Genomic DNA, 22819 nt, shown 5'->3' with positions numbered 1-22819 from the left:
TTCCTCAGAGGTCACAAGCTGCTCTAAATTCTTAGCCGTCTATCAAAACCAGCTATGTAAACTTCAATAAGGGTTTAAAAGTGCAAACTCATAATTGTACTACAAGCAGTCTGTTTGAGAATAGTCAAAGCCAAAAAAGCTCTTGTTGGTAATTTCAGCAGCTGAAGGCTTTCCAGGAGTTTTTCTAGCTTCTGGAGCTGGAAACCTTTCCTGGAAAACTGCAGCTGAGGCATGTGAGCATCCCACATCAGTTTAAACCACTTTAGCTACTTCATAGCTGGAAAGATTTTAAACCACATCCCCCAACATGAACAACACAAAACAATCCTGATCTGCATCTGCAAATGCTGCCATCATCACTTCACTCTGCAAGCACACCTTTCTGCATCACTGTGCCTGTCTTTAATTCAATCTTTCACCATTTATATAGCACAACAGTCACCTCAAAGTGCTTTATATTGTAAAGTAAAGACCTTTCAATTACACAGAAACAACCTGAACATTTAGACAGTCCCCTGTGAGCAAACCCTTGGTGACAGTGGGAAAGAAAAACTCCCTGTTAACAGGAAGAAACCTCTGGCAAAACCAGTCTCTGGGATGGGCAGCCATCTGCTGCAACCGGATGGGTCTGAAGGGAGAGAGACAGGAAAAATCCTTGGAAATCTTAACAGTGAGACAACACTGCCACCAACAGGTCAGACTTTAAATTACCAAACTCATTGAGCAATTTTTTAAAATCGGAAAGAGAAAAACTAAGGCTGCAAGTATCCTGTCATCATCTATTTTCCAAAACTGCACAAAACCTATCCAGGTGAAAATCATGTTGGAGAGCTGGAGCAAGGACAAAAGTAAAGATCTGCCACATTTGGTGTGGTTTTGAATCTGACCAAAGTCCAACAATGTGAAGAAACAGGTCACCAGCACATCTGGCTATTGCTTGTCACTAATGTATGTTGCAAGCAACTCTTAATTCCTCGAGTCATAAAATGCATGAAGGCATTCAACACATGAACACAGAAAGACTCTGAAACATTCACAAGTTCATTTCTACGCTGTGACGACCCACTGCACCCTGCCTTCCTTTTGGCTCACGTGTGTCTTGTTTGCAGGCGTTGGAGAGGCGGAGTTCCCGTTTACAATCAGTGACACTGGCAACATCTGGGCCAGTGAGCCGGGACTCTATATAAAAAGCCTTTAGGTTGGACTCTGGCTGCGTTAGGTTTTTGCTTTTGACACTATTACATGTTTCACACACACTACTGATGGTACTGATTACACACATCACTGTTTGTTTTTGACAGTAGGGTTTCTTTTCTGTTTCACTTGCTTTAAAAGAATAAAGCAGCTTGGGATACATTCCTAACCATGTCTGGGGTTTTCTTTGTCATGACCGTACGGCCCAGTTCGTGACAATGCTCTAAAAGCAACATCTAAATTTGGCAAAATCATATCTGGTCTAGTTTTAGAAATGAAAGTGATCATGTGCGATTACAAATAAAAGAAAAAAAAACCTTCAGGTATCCTGTTAAGATGGAAAATTCCTCCCAGCATGTATTTCCAGCTTTAAGATTTCCAGCTCGGGTTGATCTCTGTCAGGATTCAGTGTTTCTGCTTCAGCGGGTCACGCCGTCTCCTCTCAAAGCAACACATCTGTCGTCACTTTTCACTCAAAAGTCCCTCATGATCACCGGATCCACATGCTGAGGGTGTCGGATAAAATCTTAAGACCTTTTTCCTGGAAACGAGCGGTTTTTCCTGCTGGTGTCCTTTAAAGGTCTGCAGCACTCTCATTTCTCAAAGGTCACTGAGAGAATGTGGCTGAAAGGACAAATGAAATCGTGACTATGAGGTGAACATTTTCTGCTTCATGCCTGTTTTAGAGACATTTTCTGACTTTTTTTTTTTTTTTACCTAAAATTTGTCCTACAATTTGTGTAAGCAAGTAAACAGAGCTGTTTATTGCCGTTTCATGCCCTACAGATCACCACTATCAAATCTGAATATCTCAGCAGGGTTAAAGGGCACTTATCTGCTTTTCCTTATTTCCTGTCATACAGAAACTGTTGATTTCAAATAAAGTAATCCCTGCGAGCCAAAAGCACAGACTGCTCACTGACCTGCTCTTCGATCTGCATGATGTCATAGAGTGGGGCTTTCCCTAAGATCACTTTAGGTACAGAAGCCCCACCCCCTTTTAAAACATTCTGTTTATGAAGAACAGCGAATTACGAGTAAGTTGTATTTAAGGGGGAGGAGCTAAAACAGCTTGCTTCAGACAGAGGGATGATTATTTTGAGCTTTCAACCATAATAAGCTATTCTAGGAGAGCCCAAGAATAAAAGCACTGAGGTGTGAGCAGAGTAAGTCCACTGAAACAAAAAAGGCCTGTTTTTGGTTTTTTGGGGCCATAAACCAGCTGAGTCACTTCTAAGGACCAGCCTGAGGATAAAGGTCTGAGTCACGACTGAGGCTGCAGAGCAGCTTCACCTGCAGATGCTTCACATGCTCACTGAATACAAAACAATCCGACGTCACATACTAAACACGGCGATGGGGTACTTTACGTCTCTGCAGCTCCACAGGTGTGTCCAATCAGGCCTAATGTTGCCCTCGTCTCGGCCTCAGCAGCAGGTTCCTGAGCTCCTCGGTCGGATAAGAAGGTCTCTGCCGTATTCTGTTCGACGCCTTCTTGCTGTTTGTTGTGCAGAGGAGCTGCACGTTGAAACCGATTTAAATGAGCGCCGATTTGAAGCCCCTCAGCTCTGCTTTGATCCCGTCTCACCGGTTTTGTGTCCATAATGAAGCAAACTGCACATACCGATGAGTGTCAGCTCGATGCATTTGTACTTCAAAAGGCCTGGCTCAAAACGACGTGAAACACATTAGTAAAGGTGCAAGTTTCCATTCGGCTCATTTTATCCAGAGGCAGCAGAAGGACAACAACACAAGGTCGAGACTTTATCGTGTTAGAGAGGAAGCTTGTTGGGAGGAATGACTCTGTGCAGTCAGTGAATGCAATCAAGTCCAGAAATGAGAAGTTGCCTCTTACAATAATGCAAACAAATTCATCTCAATACCATCAAATTTAGAAACATCCAGAGTAAAAATGAGTCCAAACATTTATACCTCTAGGCTGAGCTGTTGTAAAGAATTATCAGGCTGCTCCCTGAAAAGCCTCAAGTTGATCCAAAATGCTGCAGCAGAGTACTGATGGGGCCTAACTAGCTTCTCTTTAATTAAATCCTGAATTTAATTCTAAATCCTTCTCCTGACAAGTCTGGGACAAGCAGCCCGTGTCTGTCTTAAAGACCTCACAGTAGCTTATCCCCCTAACAGATCACTGCTTTCTCTGGTTTATTTTGGATTTCTGGGGTTGCTAAAAGTAGAATGGGAGGCAGAGCCTTCAGCTTCAGGTCGCTGTGTGGAAGCAGCTCCCAGTCTGGGTTCAGCAGACAGAGACACCCTCGTTACTGTTCACACTACGATTGAAGCTTTCCTTTTAGGTCGGGCTGGATCAGGTGACCCGGAGCCCTGCTGCTATTGGCTCAGGGTGCTGGTTGTTTAGTTTGTGTTTTTTTTCTGTCTCCCTGACTCCACCCCCGATGGGTGCCTCTCCCTGATCCTGCTTCTATTATTGTCCTCTTCCTGTTAAAAAAGACTTCTTCCTCCCCAGAGTCTCCAAGTGCTTCCTCAGAGTGGACCACCTGATTGTTTTCTCTCTGATACTGACTGTTCATTTGATCTGTCACTACATGAATTCAACTGAACTGAATTAAACTTCAGAGTAAAGCCAATAATAAAGCAGAGTTTGTTTCTGATCGTTGCTCCCCTCAAACTGTGAGCGAGCAGAGCTGGTGTCTCAGTCACACCTGTTACCTCTGGTTATAAACACAACAACTGTGGCAAAGTCCAAATTTATATACAGTCTGTGGTGTTGAGACCAAGAGAAATGTCAGTGAAAGTCATTTAAACAGTGCAGTAATAATATCATGTCTATCATGACAGTCCTACTACAACAAAGCTGGTCAGTAAATATCAGCACTGAGTCCACTCAGCTGCTGAAAGGTTCCTGCCCTGTGATCAACGCTTTATTGTTTCTCAATAAACTGAGGGAAACTAAATGCATACCAACTTACAAATCTAATTCTTCTTCTTCATTCAAGTGTTCGTCCATCAGTCGCTGCTCAAGCTTCACTTTCAGCTCTCTGCACTGGAATTTATTCCCCGATAATGGACACATCTGACGTCAGTCTGGGTCATTTATAGCACAGCTACAGCACCAGGAAGGGCTCTGTGGATGTAGCCCAGGTGTCACAACACACCTGAAGTTTGGCCAAATAAATCTTCACAATCGTTTATTCATCTGCTTATAAATCACTGCACCCACGTGACCTCTAGGGCCCCTAAATTGGACCTTCCTCTCAAACAGAGGACACGTTTTACGGCAGCAGGTGTAGGTGTCAGTAAGTAACTGCACCTGCTTCTTCTTGGCCACTTTTGGCGTTTATGACTCACTTTGCGCACTCCAAAGTGTTCAGTGGGCCAGATGTGTTCCAGCTGTCACCCCTGACATCGAGGCCGTGTTAGGTGGAGCTGCGGCTGATCCGAAGCAGTCCACACTCAGAGCTACCTGTGCGTCAGGTGCAACCATGTGTCGCTAAAGAGGCTCAGAGCGCGCAGCTGGCGCTAAAAGTGCGCGGGAAAGTGTTTGTTTTGTGTTTAGTGACTCTGCGTTAAGCGGAGTCGTGTCTGTGAAATCGTCCCCAAAACGCGCTGATCGGTTTCCACATTACGCAACCGCTCAGACGCACTGCTGCTCTCCAAAGGTCTCTCCTTTAATTCCCCAGCAGCAGGAGGGACCTTTGCAGAGCAGCTCCGAGGAGCACCGATGCCAAAAACACGGGAGTGTCTGCGCACAGACACGCCAGGATAACGTGACAGCGCAGGTAACAACTCCACGTTATCGAAAAAAACAAACTCACCTTTAATTCCTGCGCTGGTTCCGACGGGCTCCGCTCACTGAGCCATTCAACTTAGAGTCCACAATTTAAAAACCAAAAAGGTAAACACAGTTTCTCCTCGGTAAAGATGGGAGCTCCTCTCTCCTCTGCCTCCTCCCGGCAGCGCTGCGCGTCGTGTTTTGGACGTCAGGCTGATAAAAAAAAGGTTTTCACCTTGACAGCCTGGCTCCTCCCTCTTCCTCTGTCTCTCCTTCACTCAGTCCCTCCCCTCCTCTCCATCAGCGGAGCAGCAGCAGGAGTGTTTCGTGACTCTCGGCCCAGCAGTCTGTCTGAATGATGAGAATACAAATCAAGCTGCCGGGTTTTTCCAAGGACGCACGAACTGGCAAAGGAAGACAGAAGGAGGAAAGGAAGGAAGGAAGGAAGGAAGGAAGGAAGGCAGAGAGGCGTAAAGCGATGAGAGATGTTTCCATGTCAGACAGTTTAAACTGGGTGGATTTTACTCCTGTGGGGATTTCTGAGGAAGTCTTCCTCACTGCACCTGAGATCCAGCTGGAGGAGTGGAAGCAAATAAAACACAAGCTGCTTAAAATAAGTTCAAGTTCCTCACAGCATGCCACGGAGCCAGACTGATATATCAGCAGATATATGCAACATATATCTGCTGATATAATAGCTGATAACTATATTAAAACTAAACATGTGAAAGAGAAACACCCTTCAACCAGTGCGAGGGTTGTTGTTGCATAGTTTGTCCACCAGGTGGACAAATAACAGGTGTTTGCTGCCCCAAATATGAAAACCAGCTGATCTGAGCAGAGTCTGAGAAAGAAAGCATATTTCTCTCATGCTGGCTTATGAGAGAAATATTATACAGCGACTCGAGGAGACTGCTGTTGCTGTTGCTATATCATCCATCCATCCATCCATCCATTCGCTTCTGCTTATCCTTTTCAGGGTCGCGGGGTGCTGGAGCCTAACCCAGCTGTCATAGGGTGAGAGGCGGGGTACACCCTGGACAGGTCGCCAGTCTGTGGCAGGGCCGACACACAGAGACAGACAACCATTCGCACTCACATTCAGTCCCGCATTCACACCTATGGGCAATTTACATTTTTTAATTAACCTATCCCCACATATTAGTAAAACTAAATTTAAACTGAATTGAGTCAGGCTGAGCGTGATCTACAACTTATTTTGACATTGAAACTAAATTTCTTTTAAACTGCACTATCATGTTATCTGAGCGAGAAGTCGTAAATAACGGCACATAACAAATGTTAAGGAAATCTGTTCATGTTTCATGTGTATGAAAGAAAAAATATCGGCTGATATATCGGATAGCTAAATCACCAAATATCGGTATTAGTCTGAAAAATCCTATGCCGAGGCTCTAGCACACAGTGCATGATGAACCACAGGCTTTGAATAAAAGATGAATTAAAATAAGACGTCAGGTGTCCTACCTGTGCATTGCCAGCCATTTCATCTTGTTTATTCTAGCCAGTAGTAGCTAACGCCATTGCCCTTTCTCATTTGTTAGCTACGTCACTTAGCAAGAGGTAATAAGGTCAGCTAATCCGTCCTAACTATTAGGGGCTGATGCTAACTTAGCTAATGATCTAATTTGAAAGGTTACATGACAAACTAACCCTCTCTGCAGCGTATAACTAGCAAGCTAACCATAGCTTCCTTGCTAATATTATTGCTAGCAAACTCATACCTAAGTGAAATGTTAACTGGCTAGCTTGCCAAAAAATAACTCACCAGATAACATGATCCAACATTTATTTATAATGTCAAACTGATGGATAATCAAACAGTTTTTATTTTAGCCATCAGTAAGTCATGTAAGTACAGTTGTATGGCTAACATAACTTCTGTAGCAACAGTGAACACGGAGACAGTTAGCCAGCTAGCTGTAACTCAGCTACACAAGGAGTACCTGATAAGCTTTGTCATTACATCAAGGTAGCATAAAGTCTGATTTACTACAAACAAGGCTGTTTCAAAGTAACGTGTTATGGGAAATGTAGTCCCCAGTGTTTCTGAGGCTTGCATTTTCAAAGCAGTCTCCTGTGAGCTGAGCAGTAACTTACATTAACTCAGTTGTGGTTTCCTGCTTTTAATATTTAACACGATGCTACAAACCAGTGAGTTCGTATCAGGTGACTGTTTAACACACCTGCACCTCCTGAACATTAAATATTTACACTGTCATTAGTGGTAAACTTACCTGTAAGGCATCAGTGTGCCGTCCGAGTCCATATATAAAAGGCTCCAGCTAACATAATGGCTGAAGGCTCTGCATCAGTGGTCAGATTTCAGGGGCTGAGCTCAGACTACCTTCAGCTCATTTGACTTTCAAACTTCTTCATTACACTAGATTCAAATCACATATAGCATGCTGCATCTCTAGTTAAAAATTTCCAGCTTCTGAGAAAGTGTTTTGTGCTAGTTTTCCTGCTGAACAACGAGCTTTCCTTATTTCCTGTCATGCATCTCCTGTTCCAGTGGTGGCTGTTCATGTTAAATATGGGCAAAGTTTCTAATACCGAGGTTAGTTTGTGCACAAGTAATCCCTGTGAGCTAAAGGCCAGGCCTTACACTGCTCTAAATACCCAGCTTTACACAGTTTGTTTTCTATCATTGCACCTATGTGATGTCAGAGAGGGGATATACCCAACTGCTGCACCAAGAGGCCCAAATAATTATTCATAGCAGTCTTTTCAGTCTCGCTACATTGCTGCCTTTGTTGGATTTTAGTGAAATTTCATGCCTTTCTTTTTCCTCTGTTATAAATTTCGTCCCCACCAGAGATGAAAGGCAGGGCTGATCCCAGGAGGAGAAACAAATCGCTTTGGAGATCTGTTATGAATAAAGGAGGTGTGTTGGTGTAAATTATGTAAATTATGTGCGGTGTGTATTTTATTACGTGCTAGACTCCAGGGACGTCCGTTTAATTCTCTAGATTGGAACTATTACGATACAATTTCAACTCTACAACATTTTTTAATTTTATGTTATCAGAAAGTGTCTTGAACATTCCTTTATTACATTTTGTCAGAATCATTACTTTCTGGCACCAGCAGCAACGTGAAGGGTAAGGGGCCCCCTCTCCACATGATCAGTTCAAACTTCCACTTTTAATTGATCCTACTAGATGTGCACCCAGCATCCACTGCAGGGAGGGGCCCCCTGTTCATTTTTGCCCAGGGTCCCTGAAGACTCTAGAATCTCCACTGCTTCCCACCACAGATGTGAGCAGAGGTCTTATCGGGCCCACTGCAGTCAAATTGAATCAAATTAAAGATTCGTCCTCCCTCCATCGTTTCCCTCCACCTGTGCCTCCTGACTACACGTCCTTCATCAAACCTCCTCTCCCCTGCAGATACATTTCAGGTGTTGTGATCTTTCAGTATTCTGTACAGAGACTGATTTCTGGGTTATAGGCAATAAAAAAGCCTGCTTACGTCTGGTTTTCCTCTTAATGATTTGAGTTTAGCTTCTTTTTATTTTGGGTTGCAGTGAGTAAAGTTTCCTCACGTAGACTTTCCAAAGGAGGTGCTGAGAAGTCCTTTATGTGCGAAGGTAAGGATGGAGGTGGATTAAAGATGAGGAGAGTTGCACAACAAGTTAAAGGCAGTGACTTTCAAGAAACCTTCAAACCCATCACAGACCTTCTGTTGCAGAAGAAAGGAAAAAGAAGCGTCTTTGAGGTCCTGGTGATTGATCTTTGAAACGTGTAAACACCAGAAGAAATGCACAGCTCCTACGTTCCTGCTTCCACGTGCTCAGATATTTGAGGCTTTGTGCAGCCCAAATGGCCCCTCATATCGGTTTTTGCTCCTGTTTAGATGTCCTGCCTTTACCATGTATTTTTTTGTCTAGTCTCACTTCTGCAGCGTTGATGATTGTCATGGTCCTGCGGCTGGAGTTTTATATCCCTGATTGTTTTGTCCCCGTATGTTTCCAGTCCTTCGTTCTTTGTGGATGTATTAGTTGAAACATCGCTCGATGGCTCCGTCTGTTGTGTTTTCCCTGAACTCCTGGATGAGTTTAGACTCTCTAGGAAACCAGGAAAAGAGGGAATCATCTGCTCTGAGACTGGATTCAGTGACTGCTCCTTTGCTGGTTGCACTCATTTCCATAAGCAGGTCAAAGGTGATAAACAACAATAGTGTTACTTAAAAATTTTAATGTGAGGTTTCAGCACAATATCTTGCAAATTTGAAACCATCTTGTTAGCATTTAATCAACCGTGTCACTGATTAGTCGATTATTTTAGACTTGCTTGTTGCTTCATTTCTTTCTATTACTTCCTGTCAAAGTGGAGCTGAAACACATAGCAGCTGATTGGTTCATAAAAGTACAAATCATCCAATCAGAATCAAGAGTCCTACAATCAGCACCAATCTGCAGGCGTGACACACACACACACACACACACACACACACACACACACACACACACACACACACACACACACACACACAGATAAAAACACAGCCTTTGATGAGTAACTTTCCTCCAGCTGGTCCCTTCAAGAGGCTTTTCAGATGAACACTGAGCCTGTTGTCTTCATCGCTTCCTTCGTCATAAAGATCAAGCTGTTCATCTCTCTCTCACACACACACACACACACACACACACACACACACACACACACACACACACACACACTGACCCTCTCATAGCAGAAATCCTCAGTCTTTTCTGGGAACAGAGCATTTCTGATCCAGTTAAAGTCTTTGCAGAGGTGTCGCGTGTCTTTTCCAGCTGCTGTTAGCAGGAGACGATCAGCGTGCTTTGTTTCACTGTTTTCTTACAAACACACGTATCTGTAAGACAGTCTGCGTGTGCGTAGCAGTGCGTTTTCCAGCACATTTCAGTTTGCTTTTGTTTCCTGCCATCAGCACTCGGAGTAGTAGGAGGTTTTTTTATTGCTATTGTTGTCATTTTTTCTGTTTCTAAACCGAACCGAGGCCTGATGGCATGTAGTTCAACGACCTGTCGCTCCAGTGGGCAAAGAGCCTGGAGGCCACACTCTGAGACACAAAGGAACTAAAAAAGGCTGTCATAGAAACCTGTTAATATCCACCAAGAAACCAGTGACCTGTTTAGAGTTAAGCTCAGACCTGTCTGTTTATGAGGTATTTTCAACTATATGGCACGTCAGCTACATGTTTGGCAGCTGATCTGTAACGGCCTCTTCTTTCTGAAACTCAGAGAACATACTGGAGTTTTAATCACCAAGCAGTGATGGTCTTTACCAAACAGCAGGCTGTGTTATTGGTCAGATAGCCAATTAAAAATGCTCCAATAGCACAAAAGGCCTAGCAGATGCTACACCTGCTTGGGTTGGCGCAGCAGTCAGTCCAAGCAGCCGTGCTCAGGTATCCAGGCGAGTCATGAAAAAGTTCACCTCACTCAGTAGTTAAAAAGTGTTGCTGTAAGAACGTATTAATGCTTTAAAGTTGGACATTTTCACAGAGACTCAGTCACTTCTGAAGCCAGCCTCTAGTGGATATTAAAGGAACTGCAGTTTTTTACGTACTTCACTTCCATGTGGTTATTTGCTGACTATACTGCTTAAAACATGGTGTTCCACAGGGCGCTGTTCTTGGACCCTCAACACTTTTAACGCCGCTTGTTTAGACACTTCCATGTTTCGGTCTCTCCCCTTTAGCTGTAACTCACGTTTACAAAGGTAAAACATCTCCACATGTTTGTGTAGGCTCATCCAGGTCACACAGTCTTAGGAGCTTTAAAAGAAAGCGACTGGACTTCAGTTTTGTTGAAGACGGTTCACCTCTCAGCCAAGAGGCTTCAACAGCTCTAAAACATTTTAGAACGGAAGAAGTGAAGTCGCCTTCTTCTTAAACTTCATGACTGTTCTGCTCTTCTACACATTTGCAAGACATTTTGTCCTACTGATGGCGACCTCCCTCATAGTATACCGGAGTAATAAATAAACAATTACATATTTGTTTTTACTAACTACAATAGTATTTGTGTAGATTTTTTGGGGAATTAACAAAAACTTTCTCCTGTATAATAAAAGGACAGTTTAGGACTTCTTCTGTAATTTTACATGTTTATTTTTTATAATTTAAGCCCAAAAGGTCGTGCTGACAGACTTTTTTCATTTACTACAGCAGCATTTCTTTATCATGTGCTAAAATTGAGACGTGCTGTTGACATTGTGTTTCTTTTTCTTGAATAGGAATATCGTAGGGATTGAATGTGCAGGTAAGCTTACACTGAGAGAAAGGGGATTTTTAATGGTCCGGCTCCGGATGTGAAATGAGTTTGACATTCCTGCTGTAGAGGTTTCCTGGACCCAGACTTTTGCATGGTATGTAACTCTTCAGCTGAGGTTTCTCAGTTGAATGAGCTGTCCAATGAGCACCATGACAACACTAATGATTAACCAGGCACTAATCCACTGGCAGAACTAAATCAAGCCTCCCATGATCATATACAATTGGCCAACTGAAAGTTTGGATAGAGACATGATACAATCTCACCACTGAATATGCAAAATTTTTATAGTTTTATTAGATTTAGTTAGTTTACAGTTCTGGTTACAAAGTATTTTATAGGACTGTGTAAGCTGGTGGTTCCTCTTAAAGCTTTGGGTTGGGTAATGTGTGGAGGATCTGTTGCAAACACTAAGGTTTCATTATGCAAATCCTCATTATGACAAACAACACTTTCTGTTTGGGTATCAACACGTGGATTTCATCACCTACACAAGTCAAACTGAACCGTGTGAGACCGTAATTAGAGAGTCAGTCTTGGACTAATGAACAATCTGCTGCTCCATTGTACTGCAGTTTGTCCCGTCCATATTTTGTTGTGTCCTGTGGTTTGTATTTCTTAATGTAGTAAAGTTGTGAGCTGCTCCTCATTTCTTTGCATTTTGCTTCCAAGGACCCAGAGTTTCTGATCATTTTTAAAAACTGGCCTTGTGTAATAGCTCTGGGAGCTTTCTGGGAGAATATATTGGTCTTTAGCAGGGGTGTGCAACTCCAGGCCTCGAGGGCCGGTGTCCTGCAGGTTTTAGATCTCACCCATCACACCTGAATCAAATGATTAGTTTATTACCAGGCCTCTGGAGAACTTCAAGACATGTTGAGGAGGTCATTTATACATTCAAATCAGCTGTGTTGGATCAAAGACACATCTAAAACCTGCAGGACACCAGACACGAGGCTTGGAGTTGGAGACCGCTGGTCTTTAGTCACTGGGTAGCGAAAATCACCCCCCTCCATTGGAAGTCAGATGGAGTGGAAAGAAAATCAACTCTTTGGATGAATCCTGAGAAAAGTGATAACAAAGAGCGCCTGATAAATAAAAAGACCAATGGGCTCGTCCACCTGTTGTTCTTCTCCTGTAACCTGACTGCTAGCATCATGGCTTTGATTCCAGTGTTTCCTTTGTCATCACTCTAGTGACGAGCTTTGTTTAGAGTTCATGTCCCTGACTGTCCCTTGCTCGGGCTCAACATCATGTTTAATGCAGTCGTGTCTTCTTCTGTGTGTGTTTCGTTTTGGCCTTTACGTTATTTCCTCTTTTTACTATGAAAGTAAGTTGTTTGTTTTTAGTCCCTGATTTTTCTCCCCTGTGTTACTGTCAGCTCTTCTCCCTCCTGGTCTTTGTTCAGTAATTAGTCTTTAGTGTATTAACAGCCCGCTCTTCCTGTTGTAAGTTTTTATATTTTTTGTAGGCTTTCAGAGGTTAACACACCACACTACTGCTCTCATGGCTTTTTATTCTCTGTTTCTTTTCTTGAAAGCAATAAAAATGCTGGTTGGAGCCAAACTGCTGCTTGGTCTTTCCTATTTTCTCAGCAAGTAAATCTGATTGCTCTGGATCAAGGAATTAAGAGGCTCGCCTGCTGGGAAACAGAAATGTTTCAGGGGCACGACTCTCCTTCCAGTTCTCTGTTAGAAGCCTTTAACAAAAGCTCGTTTTACTCTGTCTTTGGAGAAAACACGTTCTTCTTTAACACACATCGAGGTTTCCATTGAGATTCATCTCTTGATATCTGGTCATCGCTTTGAAATGGGCGCCAGGCCATCAGCACAAGGCTTCATAAATCAGCTTCTCTGTGAGGAAAACTAAAGGACATGAACACTGACTTATTTCAGTTAGAACCAAATCTGCGCTGCATTTGCAAAACGTACGTTTTTGTCTAGGAGCAGGTGTAAACGATTATTTTAGCTGCTCAGCTTCCTTCACTTCTGCAGTTTTCATTAAAGTAGTCGACCTTCACTGGAGGAACTCGTGAGTGTGAAAGTCGTGCATATTAAAGCTCGAGTCACTGAATTAATAACGTCTGTTATGTGAGTTTGGTAAAAGTTTCCTTATGAAATGTCAGTTTTGAAGATCCCCTGGAGGTGATTTCATTAATGCCGCGACTAAAAGATAATCAGCCTTGTTTCTCTCTTGGATGCTTGCAGCCCAGAAGCTCTCCTGCGTTCCCATGAGGCTTTGAGGCAGCTTGCTGGGGATAGTGGTTTAACATTTAAACTTATTTTCTGCACATTCCAGCACATAATTTTTTTTGTGTGTGTTTACACTCAGTCTTTCAAATAGATGCAAGTAAAACACAGCAGAAAATAAATAAAGTCAAAGACTCAGCGGTCCTGTTGCTCTATTTTCACCTGTAAAGCAGGAGTGGGGTAGGCGGAGGTTTACCCTGGTGCAGGTGTGCCGCGGTCAGTGGAAGAATCCGCGAGTTTCTCTGTGAGTTTCCCATTACGTCGTAGCTACTCGGTGCTTGTTGGAAGTTTAGGGGTTTTTTCGCTGTAAAAAGAAGTTTTCTTCCCACGCACAGCGGACACTAATGTTTTTGTCACTTTTTATGGAATCAAACTCAAAGTAAGGTCAGTACTTCCACGCTTTAAACGCTGCACGCTCATACTCTCTCTGCACTTGATATATGATCCACTGTTGATCTGCACACAGCTGTCGTCACTAACGGCGCACTCGCTTACGTCACTGTCATGAGACACTCTCGCAAAAAAATCACAGTTTTAGTAACGCAGTAACGCAGCGTTCCTACGGGAAAGTAACGGTAATCTAATTACCTAATCTAAGCCCTTACTTTACTCGTTACTTGAAAAAAGTAATCAGAATACAGTAACGCGTTACTGCCCATCTCTGCCTACGAGTCATATGTTCATCATCTGAAGGCAGAATACGCCTACAAACAGATTAAATGTCTTGATGCTCATCCAGGTAAGTAAATCCCAAAAGGATGATTCTGTTCGTCTTGGGACTTCCAGAACAACGTGGCCTTTATGGAGGAGAAAAAGAAGAGAGCAAAGACTGGGTTGGACTGAGGAGCTCTTTAAAAATGTATCTTCAAATCCCAAAGTTACTGCCCATCTCTGGTCGCGTCGTAACCTCAGATTCTGCCTGTGTGTTTCCGGTTCTCAGTATTCATTGTTCTATTCATGTTTTGTTCGTTGTCAGCAATAACGCTGTGGTTTTCTGTTGACATTTGGCTTCACGAGTCCTGCGTTTGGATCCTCACCTCCGCCTGCCGCACACAGAGCCCTGACTGAACCAGGCTCAAGCTGTGAGCCGTTCCTAATCACCGGCTGTTTTGGCAAATCACAGAGAAGAAAATCTGATTTGTTACAGAATAAATAATCTCTCAGTGTGAGAGCCAGGAACATCTCAAACTATCACCATAAAATGTAAACTATGGCCTGAAAATAGATTTAATGAATTTAGTCAGAAATCTTGGTGAACTGTTTTTACTTTGTACAACGTTTCTGCGGTAAACTGTGTTGGAGCACCAGATCGCCGAAGCGGGCGCCGTCTGCTGCCTCTCGGGTTGATTTCCCAAACATCTCAGTGGGTTTTTGGTTTATTCTTAATAAATTTCAAGCACATCGTTCTTTATCAAGCATGTTTGAACCCAAATGTGGCGTTTTTATCAGAAACGATGAATGAAAACGGAGGTCGTGATGATGTAAGAACCTGCTGTGAGGCTCATTTCATTGCAGCTTTGGGGTTTGCACACAGCTTTTATCTTTGGTTTGCTGAATAGAAAAATTTAAACCATTAATCACAGATATTGAATAAAGGGTTTCCCTTCAAAGAGCTTAAAGGTAAACACCAACATCATCGATGTCACAGTCACCTCTACAATACGCTGATTATTACTGCTGGTGTGTGATTTGGTTTGAGCCGGTGGTCGTTTCCCTCCGGCTGAGAGGAGAAACGATGTAGTAACAGTTTGTTTTTAGCCCCGCTGACGGTCTATAAATGGACCGGGCTGTTTCTGCAGCTCCCAGCGGGTGGATAGACGCTCTGAGTGGAAACTCCTTCAGTGGTTTTACAGCTGACGTGGTTTCCACCCACACTGAGCCGCTGAGTGTCAGAGAGGGAGGGAGAGGAGTGGGTTTTATATGAGGGAGCAGGAAAGCAATTACAAACAGTTTGAGTCACCCTAATCACGTCCACGGTGGTTTCCCCTGACACACTAACAGTTATTCACTTATACTTTGTGTTTCCCTTCGTGTGTGTGTGCTGTCGATGTGGTGGATTTTTACATTAAACATGACCAGAAAGCTTCAAAATACTGTAAACACTCAGTTTTTCACTCTCGTGTACGATATGCTGAGAAAAAGAGCGCCGAATTATGGTTTATGGTTTGTATGAAAAATAAAATGGACTGCTATTTCTAATCTGGTGATGCTACAAAATTCATACAAACTTAACTGAGATCTAAAAGCATCGCCAAAGTCGTCCTTGTTTAAACAGGTTTCCTCAGTTAGTAGCGTCTTGGCAACGTGGCCATCTCGGACATTGTGAAGCATTATTATCAGTCACACTGATGAGCGACACCCTGGAAAAAAAAAGTCTGCACCCGGTTGGTGAGCAGTTGCTGGAGGTTCCTGATAGCATGAACTTATTTCCAAAGAGGCTTCACTACAAACTTCTTTGCAGTTGCTTTGGTTGCTAGCAGGTTGCTGCTGTTACCCATTGTTTGCATGGCTGGTGCCAACTTGTCTGCAAACAGTTGAAGACTGCTCAGCAAGTAGAAGTCAAACGTACAAAAGTACAAGCAGGAAACGGAGACCGTTTGCTTTCAAAGTTTAAAGCTGCACTTGTTTAAGTGTTGCTGCAGCGGTAAGGCACAGCTTTTATTTTGAAAGTGAATGCTTGTGATGCAGACAAGTTAAAATTTTGACACGAACTACATGTGACCACAGCAAGGAGGTTTTTGGCATATGCTGAGGTTCAATTCTCGACCTCACCGATCCTTTAATGTCGCACCTGGAGAAGGAGCGTCAGATGAGGCTGAAGTATCCTCTCATCAAAGCTTTGTTACCAATGCGCATTGGGCGATCACACTACATGCAGCCACAGCAAGCACCAAGTGGATCCGAGGAGCAGTTCCTCAGTCTGTTCCTGCTTTTCTATTCTTCTTTACAACCTACTGCTTATCTCTGCACGTCAGAGGGGAACTGAAACATGCCACCTGCTCTAATACTTTCTCACACATAGCGTCCCTTTGCGACTGATTTCACCCAGAGGTCCTCTGGTCACCTGTGTGTCTGATATTAACTAAACATGAACAAGGACATAAAAGCTGCTTATACAGAATCAATAAAAATGCTGAAACTCTGCCAAACTTTTCTTGTTTTTTCATGTTTCCCAAGTTTTCTGTTGTGGAACTGTCCTGTAGAGTGCCAAGCTTTTAAGTTTTTTAATATTTGTTTGTGCACTTAAGTGATGGTTAATTGGAACTATGAATAACTATGAAGTAAAATGACTCCAGTGTCCATGAATAATGATATAAAGGTGGTAATGAGCAGAACAGGACCCTCCAGGTAGAACTGGATGACCTCAAAGATGGAGCTCAGGAACCTAAATGAAATGTTTTCAATATTTCGTGTAGTGCTCGTGCTCATTAAGCCAGTGTGCATTATAAAGTTACAGAATCATGAACGTCTGTGCAAATCTCACTGCAAAACTGTTAATCTGATGCTTGGATGTTTCAGTGCTGCGTCACAGGTGTAAATAAAAAAGAGACGCTTCACTCAGACACCAAAATTGTCCCGGGATCTGAGCCGATCGAGTCATCCAGCCTACTGACTCATGAAGGAAAACGTAGGAAATAAACAATGGCACAGTGATGATCCAGCGTGGGATCCGACCCACAGGACAGGGAAGCAAGACAACAACGACAGAAAAGACAAAAGTGTCGGTCTGAGTGGGTTCGGGCTGACGTTGCTGCGCTGAGTCTGCAGGAGAAACTGTGTTTGATCCAGTGACACACAGCGCTGACAAGTGTGTGCGTGCGGGGGTGAAAGTGTGACGGTATGACGTCCGATCCAGAAGTGACACACACACACACACTGACTGTACACACAGTGGAGTCTTTGTGCTGGACGCGTCCCATCCCGTGACTTTTCTGGAAGACGCTACATGACGGCATTTTATATTAACTAAGGATCAGTGTGTTCTCAGTGCAGTCAATCCAAAACCACACAGTGACATAATAAACCTCGGGGTGTGGATGGACGTCACAGACGTTCTCTGAGCTCAAGTTTGGTCAGATCTTGGTGTCTACTTCCTGCCAGATGATGCCATTGAGGATCCTCAACATGAACTCACCTGAATTTGAGAACCTTAAAAATATTGCTGCGACTAGTTTACATCCAGAGTTATAGCAGTGCTACATGTTTTTTTAGTATATCATCTTTAAATATAACCTCTTGCTAACTCAAGTTTCAGAACTTTTTCTCGGCTGCCTGGACTTTCCTGGAACACCTATGCAACAAAACAGAGATAAACTCAAACTCGATCAAGTCTCTGTTTCACACACTGTCCTGAGATCAAGAAACACGATGAACTTGAACCGTTCTGGCCTTTCTTTTACTTGGAGTCATGTTTGGACATTAACCTGTAAAGAACAGAAGCTCAGTTGGATTATTTAAAGTCTGACAGGCTGCAGACTGCTACCGAGCCTGGCTGATGATGACCCGAAGCCTTTGCACAGGAAGTTTCCGGTTCTTCCCTCAGCATGAAGGTTTGATCGAGCAGCCATCGCTCACATGAACCCATCATCGCCGTGATGTCCCATGTATAGTTTCCTTCATTAACTAGTATCAGGCTTCACTGTGCATGTGAGGGTGGATGACCCGCCCACTGCAGACCTCAGGTAAACACGACTGACTGCAGTCACTCTGCAGCAGGTTTGCAAATAACTGTCGTCTAAAGTTTGAAGCAGCCAGTCTGAGTCGGTCTGCAGCACATCTCTTTGTAACTCGACTCAGGTGTTTGTACTGGATATAAGATGATGCACCTTCGTCACTGTGCGGTTAAATTGCTGCAGTGCAGCAACTACATCACTATTTGTGGAGCAGTTTCTGTTTCATGTCTCTGAAGTTCTGTCTGGATAGTTCATGTTTGTGGTTTTCGCTAATGTCTCTCAGATTAACATGCTGACCATGACCCAGTTGAGCTGACTCCGTCTTATAGTCGTTTGGCTGCACCTCTCAATACAGCAACTAGATTGCAAGTAGTTGCAGAGCTGTGCCCTATATTCAACACAACAGTTTGTTTGTGCCACCGTCTCCAACCAAGTCTTAGCGAGCAAAGAAAGCAGCTGCTCGAGTTCCCAAAGAGCAGGATGTGATTATGGTGATGAGGCCTTTCTTATTTTCTGAACATTTCTTTCTCCTCAGCATTTGTGCTTCTTTTCATTTCGCTGTTTGAGCATTTTTAATTTCCTTCTCTGAAACCCGCTCTGTATCTTCCTGAGGAAAAAGTGCTCTAAAAATAAAGTTTAATGATATTTAAAGTCAACAGCCTACATTTATCTTGTCTCTGAGGTGATGGGCTGGCTTTCCAGCCGAGACTGCTGAGCTTCGCGTCGTGCTTTAATCACAGGTTGCTCGCAGGTAGATTTTCAGGGTTTTGAAGTGACAGTGAGATATGAGGCGCTCCTCCCCGCCGCTCGAGTTTGAGGACTCTTCACACAGCTCACGACCTGATTGCTGAGAGGACACGGCGCCTCTCCTGCTCTGCCTCCTTCTCCTCGTTTGTATCTTCATGAAAGACAAAGTGGCTGCAATCATGAAATATGCGAGCAATCATCTTTTCCTCCTCTGCCTGCCACAAAGAGACGAATGCAGAGAGCGGCGGCGAGCGTACGCTACGGGTGTCTGCGTGGGTGACAACACGTGTGGGCGTGTGTCTACTTACAGTATAATCGCTTCATTGAAATCCTTCCTGATTCCGAGTTGCCGTGGTAACGCGGGTTAAAACGGAGGATGGATGGGAGATGTTGACACTCGTGCATGCTGCTTGTTTCTGCACCAATTTCATTTTCTAATTTTACTTTATGGGGCTTTAATTTCTCCCCGTGTGATCGAGAAAGACATTCTCATTTTCTGAAAAAAGATCCCACTTCTCTCCTAAGACGTGGATATCTGCCCTCTCTCATGATTAACTTTCATTATGTGGAGCAATGTCAGCCAATAAGGAACGATTAGTAAACTGTTATGATGGAATATAATGAGATGAGATGGCAAACGTGTCAGATGTGGGTTTTGTTATCAGCCTGTCTGCAGCAGCAGACCCACCTCCGTGAATTGAGTGCGTTAATTATTGTTCTGAGCCTGCGGGTCCAAACTGGGCAAAAACTGAACCATGAAATAAGTAATATGGGTCAGAAAATAAATGCAGCTGTCTTTGGTTTTTAATCAGGTGACATTTGATTGATAACTTGCACACGGTCACATAACAACCGCCCCAAGATCTCAGAGCAGTATCACCAGAGCCTGATGGGTATAAACAAAATGTAAGACATTTGATGAGCTTAATGCTCGAGTCGACTCGACAGCGGCACGACCAAAACTCCGTGCGATGAGCTTACGGCCTCGGTGCATCTCGGGGACTGCATCTTCAGCCAGTCGCTGTCAACCGCGATCTTCAGGACAGCTTTGGTGAGACAAGACGGCAGTTACACAGCAATAACTTTTCTACGAGTCTGTTGTGGCCAGTGCTATCCTCTACCCTGTTGCATGCTGGGGCAGCAGGTTGAAGGTTGCTGCTGCTAACAGACTCAATAGACTGATCTGCAAGGCCAGCAATGTTGTAACCAACATAATTTCTCTAGGGATCAATAAAGGATTTTGACTTTGATTCTGATAAGACGCAGTCAGCCTGCTATCAGTCTGTGGCTGAATCAAGTCACCAATTATATGCAACCTGTTTGTGATGAAGTTAAATGAAGTTAGAACTACAACCAGTTGAGTTTCCTGAATGTGGTGATCCACAGGTTGGTGGTGTTGCCTGCTGATCCTCTGGATGACGAGCAGGGCGCTGCAACTGAATGTTCACCAAATATGAAAAAAAAAAATTATTCACCTGCCAATCTTTCCCAGTTCTAAAGAGGTTTTATTTTGACAGTAACATGTCAAACCAGCATAACCATCGCCTCTGCCGGCATTAATATGGACCTATGATGTCAGCGGTTCACATTCAGCTCAGAAGAACGAGTCTGTTTGATTTAATTTTGTTGTAATTAACCAACATATTATAAGATTCTTGAACATAAGCTTTCTTTGCTGGAAAATCTAAGAAGGACGTCCAGGAAATGTTCAAGAAGTCGGGCTAACAGCCAGCCTGTGTTGAAATGTTTGCTGGGAAATCTTTTAAAAACAGGAATGTGCGTCATATTTATGTTGGTTATAATTTCAGTGGTTAATGCAGGAACTAGTACAAGTCATTAATATTTGCAGCAGCCATGTGCTAATTTGTTTAACTGGTAATTTGGTGTCGTAGGAGAAATATAATTAATTGTCGTCAGCACTGAAATAGAAATTCACACTGTGTTCTTCAATAACACCAACAAGCATAACAGAAGTGATAAAGGTCCAAGAACAGCTCCCTGTGGAACACCACATTTCAGCATACATTCAACAAACAGCAGTATTCAAATCCTTCGGCTTCCTGTTACAAAGTGTTCTGTGTCTGTTATACGCACCGTGTCTCCCAAATATAATCACATCTGGTTCTGACAGCAGCAAAAACGCGTTAAAATCTGTGAATAAGGTTCCCAGAATCCTTAAAGTGAGAAAGCTCCTGTTTCACATTAAATGAGAATATTGATGACAAATATCGGTGTCGCACTTAGAGCAGCATGTGGAGGAATTAATGAGACAATATTGACCATTTTGTGTTGGAGAAAATTACATGTTTCACACTAATTTCACCAAACGCTGCGCTGTAAGCCTTTAATAACTTGGGCTTAACATTTCCACAGCTTATAGCTGCAGGCTTCTTTTGCTTTGGCATTAGCAGAGGGACTTTTGTTATCAGGAGGGACGAAAAATGGTTTGAAGGAACAAAGAGGAGTTCAGAGAGTAAAATAACAGGCTTGGTTCAATAGGAGGATCAGAGAAATGTGGACGGGGAATGTATCAACGCTGTAAAAGCATTCACAGCAGTGTCACGGACAGACGTCACTGCAGTCTGACTCAAACTGACTTCTTTCTTTTTTATACATGAAAATGATTCACTCAGCCGGATCTCTGCCCTGCTAGCTTATTACAGTTAATTTTACTCACCTGGGGAGTGACTGTCACTGATTAGATGGTGAGACGAGGCCCAGCAGGACTCGCCGACACCGCCGCATCTCTGAAATGATCTGCAGCCATTATTTCCAAGGACAAGCTGTTCATATTTTACATACTTGTGCTGTTTGGTGAAGATTAGTTTTTCGGCGCGGCGGCTAAATCACAGGTATGAGCCATGAGGGTAGGACGCCTGATGAATCTTCTTATGCTGGACTTCTGGCAGGTCGCAAAATCCTGGTTGGTGGTGTTTTCATCTCAATCTGGTTTCTACGTGTTTATTACAGCGAATATCTGAATGCACGAAATGAGCAGAATGTAATAAAACATTTTTTTAGCCTGACTCAGTGAGTTAGTGGAAACAGCTCTACAGTAAAAAGTATTTTCCCAGTTTTGAGTTTTTAATGTTTGTCACATTTACATGTTTCACATCATCAAACGAAATGAAATGTTAGCTAACCCTTCATCGGAGTATCAAAGGTTTAACCGAGTCAAGGGTTAGCAGGATGTTAGCTAACTAGTTTATATCTAAAAACGTTCTGATTAAAAACGTTCTGCACTCCTTCGATCAATCACTCCAGAAAACTCAACATCAGCCACGTTTGCAGGTTAGTACTGGGTTGAAACGCAGGTTTCAAACCAGTACTAACCTGCAGGTCCAAGTACTGGGTTGGACCTGCGTTTCACCGCAACTCAAAGGTGATCTACTGGGCTGAGATCTGGTGACCAGCCATTTGAGTTGGACAAACCAGTTTGAAATGATGGAATATTACTTGCTGGAAGCAGCCATCAGAGGATGGATACTCTGTGGTCTTAATGGGATGGATGTGGTCAATAACAACACTCAGGTAGACTGCGGTGTTTAAATGATGCTCAGCTGCTGCTAATCGACCACAGATATGGCCAACAATACCCCACACACCGTTACACCACCACCAGTCTGAACTGATGTAAGCCAGGATGGATCCATGCTTTCATGCTGTTTACACCAAATACTGACAAAGCAATCTGAATGTCACAGCAGGAAGACTCATGTCACCAAACAATGTTTTTCCAGCCTCGGCTGCCTGTTGTTAGCTGACAGGAGTGACAGTCTGAGTGTGGTCTTCTGCTGTGCAGTCAGAGATGCTCTTCTGCAGACCGTGGCTGCAGAGACTGGTTCCTTGACTTCCTGTTGCTGCCTCATCAGCTTGTTTAAAGAGGCCATTGTCTGCTTTTATTCTCCATAAACTTTACAGATTGTTA

The 22819-nt window shown here is 43.4% G+C and overlaps 1 protein-coding gene across 5 annotated transcripts in view; it reads right to left on the bottom strand.

Annotated features, from left to right (window-relative positions):
* prr7 (proline rich 7 (synaptic)) overlaps nt 1-7349 on the bottom strand; it is a 33256-nt gene extending 25907 nt beyond the window's left edge. For 2 of the 5 annotated variants that reach the window (XM_080867014.1, XM_080867010.1), the window contains exons 1-2: nt 7198-7348; nt 4983-5343 (exon numbers count right to left, since the gene is read on the bottom strand). The gene's annotated coding sequence lies outside the window, so the exon portion shown is untranslated. Of the gene's footprint in view, nt 1-4982; nt 5344-6427; nt 6466-7197 lie in introns of those variants that run through there. The other 3 variants (XM_080867013.1, XM_080867012.1, XM_080867011.1) reach the window with 3 other exon arrangements.
* Nucleotides 7350-22819: the final 15470 nt, after the last annotated feature.

The sequence above is a fragment of the Rhamphochromis sp. 'chilingali' genome (assembly GCF_963969265.1).
Source record: "Rhamphochromis sp. 'chilingali' genome assembly, chromosome: 19".
Taxonomy (NCBI): domain Eukaryota; kingdom Metazoa; phylum Chordata; class Actinopteri; order Cichliformes; family Cichlidae; genus Rhamphochromis; species Rhamphochromis sp. 'chilingali'.
This window is presented reverse-complemented; position numbering and strand designations above follow the sequence as displayed.